The 12452-nt window shown below is 36.9% G+C and overlaps 1 protein-coding gene across 1 annotated transcript in view, besides 1 other annotated feature; it reads left to right on the top strand.

Annotated features, from left to right (window-relative positions):
- Window positions 1–2811: 2811 nt before the first annotated feature.
- Window positions 2812–2896: a mobile genetic element.
- A 5285-nt stretch (window positions 2897–8181) lies between these two features.
- CadN (Cadherin-N) overlaps window positions 8182–12452 on the top strand; it is a 131288-nt gene continuing 127017 nt past the window's right edge. The window contains exons 1-2 of the mRNA NM_165227.3: window positions 8182–8307; window positions 8723–9096. The gene's annotated coding sequence lies outside the window, so the exon portion shown is untranslated. The remainder of the gene's footprint in view (window positions 8308–8722; window positions 9097–12452) is intronic.

Genomic DNA, 12452 nt, shown 5'->3' with positions numbered 1-12452 from the left:
GATGGCGGTGGAAACACTTCACGTTGCATAATAAATTAGCCAGGCTGAGCCATCGATATGAAATATGGTCACCAGCACTCAAATATCCTTACTCCTCCGCTATCCCAGTTGGCTTTCCTTATGGCTGGATAAATTGATGGTTTATTTTGACAGTTTTAAAAATCGCTGTAAGTAAGTTAAAAATCGTGTTTTACTCACTACAGTGATTACTGGGATGGGATAACTCTGCCAGAAGTAAAGTTTGGTTCTTTAGGTTAAACTTACTGTGACCTTTATTTGCTCTAAATGAGTTATTATTGAAATATAGAATGTGTAACACAGTGCAGGGATGTGAGCTGCCTGGAAACGAGCTAATTAGTTGCATTAACACCAAGGTTCTTCTCGAGCGGAATTTGCAGCCCGAGGCATCAACAATAGTACAACACAGATGCGCAAACAGGACTTGTGGATGTAAACACAATTTACCGGCTAATTTGGGTAAAGTTTAAATCTCATTTCCAGCAACTAAGCCTGCTTATTTAAGCAACAAAGGGGAAAGAAAGGCAGATGGCCACTTTGCACCTATCCAGTTTCAAATTCAAAGGAACAATAGTGAAATATAATATCTATCGATGCTTTAAGTGCCCATTAGTAGAGTAACTAATTATCAAATACAATCAATAACGAGGATTTCATGATGAACGGTGTAAAATCCAGATTGTTGCATGTTCAATTAGTTGTACTACACTGCAATATAGAAACGGATTTATCAAAAACGTTTAGCAACAAATTATTATTGGTAAATTAGTGGCATTAACGTTTGAATCTTCATACGTTCTACAAAAAGAAAAAGGTTCATCGTTTTCGTTAGCATTCTATTTTTAAACAACATATGTATTTCTCAACATTCTTTTAAACCAATTAAGGACGATTTTAGTTTAAAAATCTACACTTCAGGATATTATGCAAATAATTGGAATATGAAGCGGAACGGAAGCGCAACTGCATTATTTGTATCCAAAATGAATGCTAATTACATTGATTTTCGCCTGATTTGCCGCATGAACTTGCATATTCCGCGCTGTAGAGAATAAATTATTAATAAATATCATGCAATTTGCTTAATTATTTTTGGCCCCAATTTGTTCGCATCTGAAAATATTTGTGGATTACCTTTTAGCCCGCAAACTGGCGAGAATGCCTCCCCTCACCAACGACATCCTCTTTGTTGAGCATTTGAAAATTTTCATTCCATTTGCATTCGCTGGCCATTACTTAACGAAAATAGCCGAGAACATTAGCCTGGATGTTGTTATTATTTTTAATTGAATATTGGTTGAGCGGGATGTTAACTTTGGACTTTGAGCGAATGCATTAAAGGTATTTACCTCGTCATTTGGCCAACAATAATGGCCGACGAAAATGCGCAGCACAGTTAGTGAGCTTCCAAATGAATATTTGCCGAAATTCAGAATAAATAAGCACATTGCACATTGAAGCTCAATTACACGTTAGAACATTTATTGAAACGTAAATAGGTAAGACATAAGTCAATTCAAAAATGGAAATATGGAATAATCATTTAATGTTAAAAAATTGAATACATTTTTTCATATTTACTTTCCTCATCGCATTTAGCTTTTGACAGTCATCAAATTCGTGGCGCCATCTGTATAACATATCTATTATGAACACACTGCGCTTGACCGTTGGTGCCACTACTTAATTGGCTTCAGCGCCACCTATGTGTCATACAGTTGCATACAACAGTTTCAATCTCTGATCATCTGGCAACATTACAACTTAATGCGAAATAAAATTTTTTAAAAGGATAAGTGACATTACTCATATTGAATAAAAAAATTAAAAGTCTACAAACAAAATTTCACCAATTTCGAAAATATTTGTCAGTTCTATTCTTTAAGGTTGTTTGTCCAATAATTTTACTTAGTTATTTTCCGGAGTATAATATTTGTGTACCAAAATTCGAACACAAAAATAACCCATTCAAATTATTTTCTGCCCAATTTTTTTAAAGTATGCAGCAAGTTAGCGATCTTAGACTTCAAAATAACGCCAACACAACAATTTCTCTTCGTAGCAACAAACTACATTAATATTGACACCGCGGACACCGAAGCCAATCAAGCCACTTCATTGAAGACAACAATTGTTTAAGAAGCGGCAAAAAGCCGGGAAAGAGGCCAGAAAAAAGCGATTCTCACGCCCAAATAGGCCGGCAAATAAATAAAAAAAAATAAGGCTGCTTCCTCATCGAGTAGTTAGCTCCCCACGGAGTTGTTCTTCGGACTTCACTTGCTGCTAATGCGAAACAAACGAAGCGCAGAAATTCGAGGGGAGCTGCCATGGACCACACGTCGAGTGTAACAATCAATCATCCAATTAATAATTCAACGTGGAAGAGAAATACCTGGCCGAGCTGTCAAAACTACCAGAATGGTCGAAAACATCGAAATAAATACGTTTAATCAGTGGGAAATTAAATTTAATTAGCGTGGCCCACAGCGAACAGCAAAGAAGGAGGCCGACGGCGGTGTGTGATGGCAGTTTTATTTATTTCTAGTTGCATAAATCAATTTAAATTACTAAATTGTCGCCGCGGCGTTGACAGGCAGAAGCTTAAAAAGGAAACAAGAAGGTAAAAAACTGTGAAATGTAAATAATTCATTCGTGAGTCGAGGCTTTGATACGCTTTTATATCAGCATTCAATTAAATACCATTTTCATATTTTGAATTGAAATAGACACAACTAGACATCGTTAGTCTTCTGTATATTGCTGTAATTAAAAATATAAACGATAAATTAAAGCAAAAGAGAACGCTATATTTTATTTCCTCGACTATCAGATACCCCTTACTCAGCGGGCGTCGAAATTTGTTTGAAATGTCGATAGAAATTGGCAAGAAAAAGTTTTAAATCTAGTTTAAAGTCATATGGACAAACAAATTAGACTCTATAAGGACGAAAAAGTTTCTTTCTACTTTTACAAAGTTTTTACTAATCTAATACAACTCTTACTCTACTTTTAAGGGCACAAACGTGTTTATATTTTGTTTAATTGTTTAAAGTTCTATAAACCAAGCAGTCAACTAATAACTATGAATTTTTACTATGAAGTTACAAAAACCGAGTTCAAATGGACACGAAATATATACAATATTATTTTAATTGCAAGTATAAATCACTATACAAATCGAGTAAACCCCTCTCATACCTAACTTCAAACTGTCGAGTGTTGAAACTCGTTTTTAATGACAACTGAAAAATGGCGATAATTTCGTGTCGAAGAGAAGTGGCTGCAAGTTGGCATATGCCCCGATACATATTTAATTAATGATGTTTTTAATCAACGTACAATTTGTTAATAATTAAAATAGACATCTCTAACAAGCAGCTTTAAGCTTATTTTAATATGTGTTAACCGATTTTTTCCGAATATTTTCGGTTCAGCTCTGGATAAAGTGTTTGAGTTTTATGCTTTTCTGTGATGGCTTGTCGTTGACCTTTGCCAAATGACCGGCAAATGCCGTTCGTTCTTGATGCTTTTTTTGTGGATAGGGCTCCCTTGAAACTCTTAAAGGGGTTTCACATTTCAATCGTTTTTCAACATGGCTTTAAGCTGAAAACAAGAAAGCTGCATCCTAAGTCTTCAGGAAGTTAGGTCCTTTTTATTAAAGGATAGTTGATAGTTTTATTAAATAGTTGAAGTGCTTCCTAATCTATCTTACTATTATCACCTAGAATTCTATCTTAAGAGGTTAATAGATAATATATCTACATATGTAATCATGCCGATATTTTTTGACTTGAGCTAGAATAGTTTATATTAGCTTATAATATAAACTCTAATAAAATAATGAAATGTGCCAGACCAACATCGCTAAAAATTTTAGACGAACTTGAAATGAAATATAAACGGGATACTTGCTAATATTTTCACCTAGTCGAGGAAACTTTGGTCCAATCAAGGCTAGTCAGTTGACCTCCTTGCACATTCCATCCATTTGTCTCGCACAAATTCCATGGGAAAAGCCATGAAACTCTGGTCCCCTTTTCCATTTTCCCCACCTCCCCCGCCTAAATACCCTTTTAATTTTAGTTGTTGCTGTTGGCCAGATGCTCCTGCGTTTGAACAAACTTTTGGAACTGACACTTTTATCGGACTCGTGGCCAAAATGCAGGCGAAAGCATTTCAGTTTTTTGCAGCCATATTTTCTTGCCCGTTTTGTCAAAAACTTTTGTGTTTGGAAGAGGACGCGTCAGTTTTAATGAATGACGAACGGAGGGCCACTGAAAAATATTTCACATACTTTGTTAGTTAGATATCCATGCTTTTCAAACATATAATATGTTCAAATTCAATATTCATTCATGAAACGAACACGAATTGAAAGTATAAATTCTGGGATAATTGATGTTATATTATAAAAATATCATATTAATTTGATCAAATTGATTGATATTTGCGTCGTCCAATTTCTCTCAGTGTAAAGTCCAGAGACGACGGGCTAACTGACTGACTGACTGACTGTATCCCGGGACCGAACCGCATTCGATCCCCTGGTTTTCGGGCTTGAAGCGGAACTGTCCGCAACACACCTTACGCACGTCTTTCCAACTAATTTCTCCGCGCTCCTCAACTTTCTCGCCGCGTTTAGACCAAGTTTTCGGCCCAGCCAGAAGTTTATTAACTGAACTCCTCCTCGCGTTTCGATTCTCCCCATAACCGCGATTCTAAACGGCTCTCACACAAATTTCGGTGTGGTCATGGGGGCAACTGGTGGTACTCAGCCATTGGAGGGGGTCTCCAACTTGGCAACTTGGGAGCACTTTGAAAAGCGTGGCATTGTTGCTGCTGCGGCCTCTTATGTTGCTGCCGTTGCGCTTGTTGTTGCTGCTTTTTATGGTTTTTATGGTTGTTGTAGCAATATATTTTTGTTGTTCTTCGGTGAGTTTTTTGTCATAAATCGGTTGATTTTGCTAATGCTGTCCACCGAAGGTGTGGGAAAACGTTTTGCAGATTTGTGTAAACTTGTCGTGATTGATGCGTATTACAAAATATTGTTGAGAAGGAGAAGGTATTGTTCTATCTTAAGGTTTTCTAAAGCTATCCACATATTTACATATATTTTCTATTGCTCCTTTTTTTACCAGTGTGTTAATTCATCATTTTGTAAATGGTATTACCTGCAAAGTGCGTTTATCACGTGCTGTGTTTGGCGGTTTTATGCCTTTTTTGGACGCCACCTTCTCATTTTTCTTAGCTGGTTTTAAAACAGGTCTGTAAACAGGGTAATATGCGCATCCTCATTTTAAAGTCAATATCTTTTGATTGTTTCAACGAAAAACGTGCAGCGCTTAAAAAATTAATTACATTCCACTGGCTTACAAAAATGGCGATGAGTAAGCGAGTCTTGGGAAAGATTAAAAATTAAGCTCCCTTTTAATTCAACACATACAATGAGGATAAGGTGTAAAGTTAGTGTGTGGCATGGAGTTCAGATTATGTATCTTTTCTTATTACATTTTCAAATCCATCTTAAACTTTCAGCGAACAATAAGCAAATATTGCATTGATTAATGATCTGGTAGTAAAAAAATACATCTAGCAGACCATTTATCACAGCCAAATGGTAAATAAAATCTTCGCAGTAATTCAATACATTTTGCCTCCTTTTAGGGGTTTTGGCCAACATTGGCACATAGTCCGTCATAAAGTGGAAAATCAAGTAAAATCAAGTGAATAAGTCATGAATCGAATGGGGAAGAGTAGGTGCGGCAAGGGGGTATTCAAACAGCATCTGTAACGAAAATCAAATCGAAAATTATTCAATAGGCTTTTGCCAACGACGTCTCGAGTGGCCATCGGAATCGGATTGGCTTGGATTCGAATTGGATTGCCTGCGATTGGGTTTTTCTCCTATGTTTTTTTTTGTTAATCGGACTCCGTTTGCTCCACAAATGCATTTTAGATGTTTGCCCACTGGGACGACGGCTTTCCGTTGAGGGCGACAAGATTTACATAAATAAGTGCGCACCAAAAGCGGGATAAGAAATCGTTGATTTTCCCCTATCGACACACTCACATATTTATACACCATCGAGGTTTCTTTTTTCATTTTGGGCGTTTGATTGCCTTTTTTGGGTGCCCATTTAGACAAACCGCAACGAATTTTCTCACTTTTATCGCATTTTAATTAAAAGCTGCCGAAGGTTTGATTTGAGCCAAAGCAAAACTGGATTGAAAGAAATATATTTTAACGGAGCCAAAGAATTGGGAAAAAGTGGAATCATATCTGAGATATTTATGAACACATAAATATGTCTAATTATTTGGATAGAGGCGCGGATTTGGTATATGTTTAATATTAATAGAAAATTAGTCGAAAAACGAAACGAAACCAGAACGCTGTGTTCGTATTAAATAAGCAATGTTGTGTTTTTATATCTTGCATACTTATTTAAATATTCTGAAAATTTTAATAAAACTTTTAAGCTACAGTAGGAATTATATTCATTAAGAAGTAACCGTTTTCCTTTGATAAAATATACCTATAATCATAATTCATAATAATTTGCTCGAATCGATAGTTCAACACATCTAAGATCTTTTCTGAGATGTAAATAATGTGCTAACACTTCGAGAAATAGACATTCAAAATGAAGTCTACATGGAAGTGCTTCTCGAATTTCGGCTATAAGCCCCTCAACTTAGCCGACTTAAGCATCCGGTGACAGCTTGTTAGCCCGTTCTTAATCATTGCCCACTGGCCCGTTGACCATTTAGCTCTCAACGACTTCCGTTACGCTTGAAAGGAATTCTTATTTATTTGTTTTCATTTCCCCCTCCGTTGCCAACATTTTATTTTACCATTTTGCGCTTGCTTTGTCAGCGATTTCAAAGAGATGATTATCTAAGAGCTTTCTGCCTGTCGGCGGCTTTGTCTCGTCGACTACAGACGACTAAATATATATATCTGGATCCCGACTTTTGTTGTTGCCCAACATCAATATCTCAGCGTCGATCGCCTTTCATATTTGTCACACATTTTCGAACTGGAAAACTGGTTCCTCCTCATGCATGACATTCGTTGTCTGTGGGTCACTTCATTGTGAAAACACTGCTGCATTTTAGTGCACTTGCCGATGGGCGGCTGTCTCTTTCCTTCGGGATCTGCCCTCTCTGTCATCTTCACTTGCACATTTCGATGTGACAGCTTTTTACCCAAGCGTTTTTTAATAGCCTCGTTTTCGCCTCATCATGTGGCTAATGACCAACAGCTGACCGCATAGTAGCGCAAATGTTTCAAGGTTGCTTACGTTTAGATAACGGTGCCAAGTCCGGTCTTATAAGTTCAGCGTGAGAACAAACATAGAAAAGTTTGATTTATGGGATCAGCAGATCATTCGAAACCAATTTGAGCTCGCTTCCACGGTAATCATCAAAAATGTGCAAACATAATTAAACAAATTCGTAGAATATCTAAGCTGATCACCTAGAAATTTGGTTAACCCCAAAGTATATTTAAGTAATCATTTCAATGGCTTGGATAAACTTTTGTTGAGAAGGCCTCACTAGAATGGGAATGCTTTATTCTCAACTTTCTGGATTCTATAGTTTATGGATAAGTCGATGTTCATATTCATTCAGTATTCATTCAGATAAGGATATCGTGAATATAATATAGAAAAGATGGTACGTAGAAAAAACGTGCATATTAGAGGTCTTTTAATATAACCGATTTTATATGTAGTATTCAATATACTGTTTTGGAGGCCCTAATATCTAAATTATTTTACTAATTGGGAGTCGGTTTTCGGGATTACCAATTGGCCACTTCCACTCCTGACACCTTCAAATATCGTTTTCTTTCAAGTATATTCGTCATAATAACCTACAGAGTTCCCTAATATTTTTTCTAGTGTATATGCAAAAGCCGGGTGTTCATTCAAAACATAAACAAAAGCATTCATTTTACCGGCACCACGGATGAACTCGCTCCCGTCAGCGCTCCCCTTCTTTCTTCGTCCATCCATCTCTTTCTGTCTCGCGATGGAGCGCACAAAACAAGAATAACAACCTAGACGCTCTTCCGAGGCAGAAGATACGAGCAGAGCGGATCAGCATCGGATCATTTGTTTTTATTCCTCGCTTTTCAGTTCGATTTGAACACGCGAGCGGGAAGCTTCGGTGAAGACGGAAAAGCGGTCGGAAAAGCTGCTTTTATTGGCGGGAGAGCGCGTGAAAAGTGCATGCTGTTTAAAAAAAATAATAGTGTGTTGACGAAGGAGTTAAACAAAGAAGGTGCGGAAAATTGAGGAACGGTCGCGGATGTACACAAAATGTGGGCATAAATTGGGGTTGCGGAGTGAGAAGGAAAGCCAAATATAACTTGTTACTTACATAAATACACATAAAATTAAATATACATAAAATTAAAATTAATATAATTATTAAAGTGTTAGTTTTGCATTTTTAAGAATTTCAACATATGTTTGTATAGTACTTTCTTTATTAGATGAATAATAAAATTAATCTTAAGCATTATTCCCGGTGTGTTTGCGCCGTTTGCTTACGTTAAAGTTTCCCCATTTTCGATTGCCTTTAAATCTATTTTTGGAGCGCAGTGCGTTTTCCTTTTCATTTTGGAGCCCCAATCCCGTTACCGTACATTTGCATCTCTCCCTAGCATTTCCGTTGCGTGTGCAAAAATCGACAGAGGAAAACAAGAGCAGCAGAATGCTAAAGTGCAGTGATGTGAGAAAATAGAGAAGGAAAAAAAATATTGTATATTTTTAAATATTCGCCCTCAAGGCGGGCCCATGCAATACATACAACCGAAAATAATAAGAACTGAAATAAGACCAGCCCTTTGGAGATTTGCCCCCTGCTAAAAGTGCGTTGCATGTGTTTCTAATAATGAAGTGTTTATTTTGGGCGCCCGCAAGTGAAATGCATTTGAATGCCACAGCGATTGAGCAGCGACTCGAAATCAAGAGATAAATAAAATTCGGAAATTCGAAGTGTTTGTATATTCGTTGTGCTTTTTTATAGCCGCCTTCAATTTTTTGGATTGGATTATTTCCCTTGGCGGTAAGCATTCCATCAGATATCTTCAATACCGGCAAACAAATTGTGATTTATGCATTTGTTGTGAAATATTTTCGCCGCCTGTGCAATCTTCTCGGTTGCTCGTCGGCGTAAAAGTATCTTTTATTTAATGGCTACAATCTCCCAGTTTTCGTCTTCTTTTTCTGTACTTTCGAAGATTTTATCTTCTTTGATGTAATTTCAGTAATTTGGCTTAATGTTTTAACAGTTCGTTTCAAGTCAAATGGCTACAGGCTACTCTTGCAGATACTTTTACTATATTTCTGGTGTGCTATCCAGATTAAATGGGATGGAATGCAGATGTGATAGACTTATTTTGAAATATAGTGTTATATTTTGTGGGCTTAAGGCATATTAATATTAACTCATCATTTACATTTTCCATTTCTGTTAATAAATTTAAATAATGTGTTAGATTATATTTGTTTTTTGCTGTCAGCATTTCTGTCACTTTTCCGTATTCATCACTTTAATTCAAATCTTTTTGTCACACACATCTACAATTTCTTTTGCTCGAAAAAGAAACTTTATCCGTGAAACAAAATCTCCAACTTGATGCATTCCTTAGCTTAGTAGCTATTTTTCTTTTGACAGTCACTGGAATGTCAACTTCTGGCCACGTTCAACCAGAGACAATAACAAACAACGCCTTGGAGGGAAACTTTTTAACAAGGCCCACAAATCATATTAGACATCAGCGCCAGCAGCATAACAGTAAAACTAGGCTCTGCCACGCCCCCACGCCCCTACGCCCACCGCCTTGGAGAAGGGTAAAGTGCATAGGGACAAGCCGAAACCCCAGCAAATATTTTGCACACATAAATCTGACTTATGGCACCCACTTGCACACACACACACTCAGTGCGTGGGAGGCAGCTCGAAAGGGGCGTGGCAAGGCCCCTTAGCTACACGGAAAACAATACGAAACACCTACGCAATATGATATATATGTATGAAATCAAATAACATCAAGGTGCTAAATGTACTAAAAATATTAGGGTTATGATGAATGCCTGAAACTCAAACTATCTAAAGCTCAATTTCTTAATTGTTCTTTTAGATACATATTCAAATAATATTTTATTATATTATTTCATAATTTTCTGACATCATTTCAATTATAGAACTATAGAAAATGTTGTGTACTTTATCAATTTTTTCAAAATATGGTTTTCTGAGACTTGAAATGAATATATGCTTGTGTGGCTATTATTTGTGTCCCAATTGAACTTGCTCATAATTTTTCTCAGTGCACTTAGCCATTCCATTCCGAGTACCTCCTTGTTGATGATGTGTCTCTGTTAACAGATCGCGAGCGCTTTTGAAAATGAAAAATGCTGATAACTGCAACAAATCACTGACTCAATCCGACGCTCGGCGCAAATTGCAAGAATGTGAGCTCGTTCATAAAAACATCATTTATGAGGGGGAGTCCACTGGGCTAAGAGCACCTTTTATCTAAGCCCAGGCCCAAAAAGTGGCGCCTAATGATGAATGCAATTGCCGCAATTTGCTATTACTATTATGGCCAGCAAAAACAGGAAAATGTTTCCCAGCGCAAATTGGGTGGATATGGTAAAAAATTGGGAGGAGCTTTGAAGAAGCTGTAACTCGTAAAATGAAAAGCGTTTTTCGGTGTTTGCATTTGCCAGCTTAATGCTCGAGAGGCAATCGAGGAATTTAACCTTTTGCCAAGGCAAAAATCGTGTTTGTTGTTATACACTTGGCTCGAATTGTATTTTCGCGGCTTTAAAATGGGTTAAATTGGCTAGGCTCGCAGTTTGAAGGAGCTAGTGGTTGTCATCTTTCAGTTAATCGCAATATAAGAAAGAAACTATTAAAAATTCAAGAATTTATTTTTAATTTAGTCTTAAATTGAGCAATATTCTTGTGATTCTTAACAGTACTTCAATGGAAGACATAATTGGCAATAGCAATAATAATCGGGTGTCACGAGAGAATACGTTTTTTAATCCGCTACATAGTTGTATCATTTCGGCTTAAACTGTCTCTCCATTGACAGTTTTTCTTTTCAATGCGAATGGCATTATTTAATGGCAAGGGCATTCGAGATTCGAGCACTTGCGTTGCTGTATTTTGGATTACTGTCTCTGGAATTGACAGACGAAAAATACGGCGAAAATGGTTAACCGAAATGGAATGATATACGAAATAAAGCTGGATCTGAAAAGCTGGATAGCGGAAGACGATGATGAAGATGCGCGCGAAAAACGTGACGAGCGATTTGTGGGTTGAATTTTATACAACCTTTTTTCGTAGAAAACAGCACCAACAAATGACAGTGGGAAATATGCCTTCGATAAAATACGTTTGCCAGAGGCGTCTTTCAAAAGTTTTTAAGTCTATTCAATACAGAATGCAATCCAAATGTCAAGTAAGCGAAAATGGGGGAGAACAAGTGGTAGACAAGATAACTTAAAGTATTGCACTATAGATAGTTTAACAATATTGACAGTTTGCTATTTTTGACATTAATGGTCGCGATAACTTCTTCCGCAAGGTTCCAGCTGTCTTTATTCCAAAATGGAACCGAAAAGCATCTTCAGATTACGTATATTTCACATCAGATACTGTACTATATTGCAACCCACAATCGGATGATTCTCAATGCCCCATCTTCTTATGTTCCAGTCCCTCTTTCGCTGTCTTTCAGTGTCTGGCATTTGCTAAATTTTTATTTGTTCCCACAGTTTGTCGTTTGGCATAAATACATCGTTAGCGGCAGTTCCAGCTTTGGCTTCAGCCTCAACTTCATCTTGAGCTCAGCTCTCCAGCTTCACCTCGAGATCTTTGTGGAAATAGAGGAGGAAAACTAGCAGGAAGCTGCAGACAAAAAGCCGCATAGACGGAGACAAAAACTCGGGCCATAGTCGCAGTCTTAGTCGTAATAGTAGTTATTGCCTTACATGCACGTTTAATGTTCTTTGGAGGCGGTGCGACAGCTAAACTAAAACAAATCCGAGTCCTAAGCAAAAGCAAAAGCAGGTGGCAAACGTAGGCGAACTGTCAGATACTCTTTACGTGAACGAGCATAAATTAGGCTAAGTTTTATATTTCCGATAAACTTTAACTGAATGGCTTTTGCTTCTGAGAAGTTCATGTCTGCATGCATAATCTATAATAGCTTTACTTACTGATATGAAAGTTAGTTACTGGATGAGCTTTTTAAATAATTTTATTATAATCTTCATGTATTATAGGAGTTAACGCAGTTATTTTGAATTATAAATAAATGGCTGTCTAATTTGAATAATTATAAATTTAAAATGAAACCAAACTGAAATTATTCACTTAAATTTATTAGTCGTAAACATATT

The sequence above is a fragment of the Drosophila melanogaster genome, chromosome 2L (genome assembly GCF_000001215.4).
Source record: "Drosophila melanogaster chromosome 2L".
NCBI classification, from domain to species: domain Eukaryota; kingdom Metazoa; phylum Arthropoda; class Insecta; order Diptera; family Drosophilidae; genus Drosophila; species Drosophila melanogaster.
This window is presented reverse-complemented; position numbering and strand designations above follow the sequence as displayed.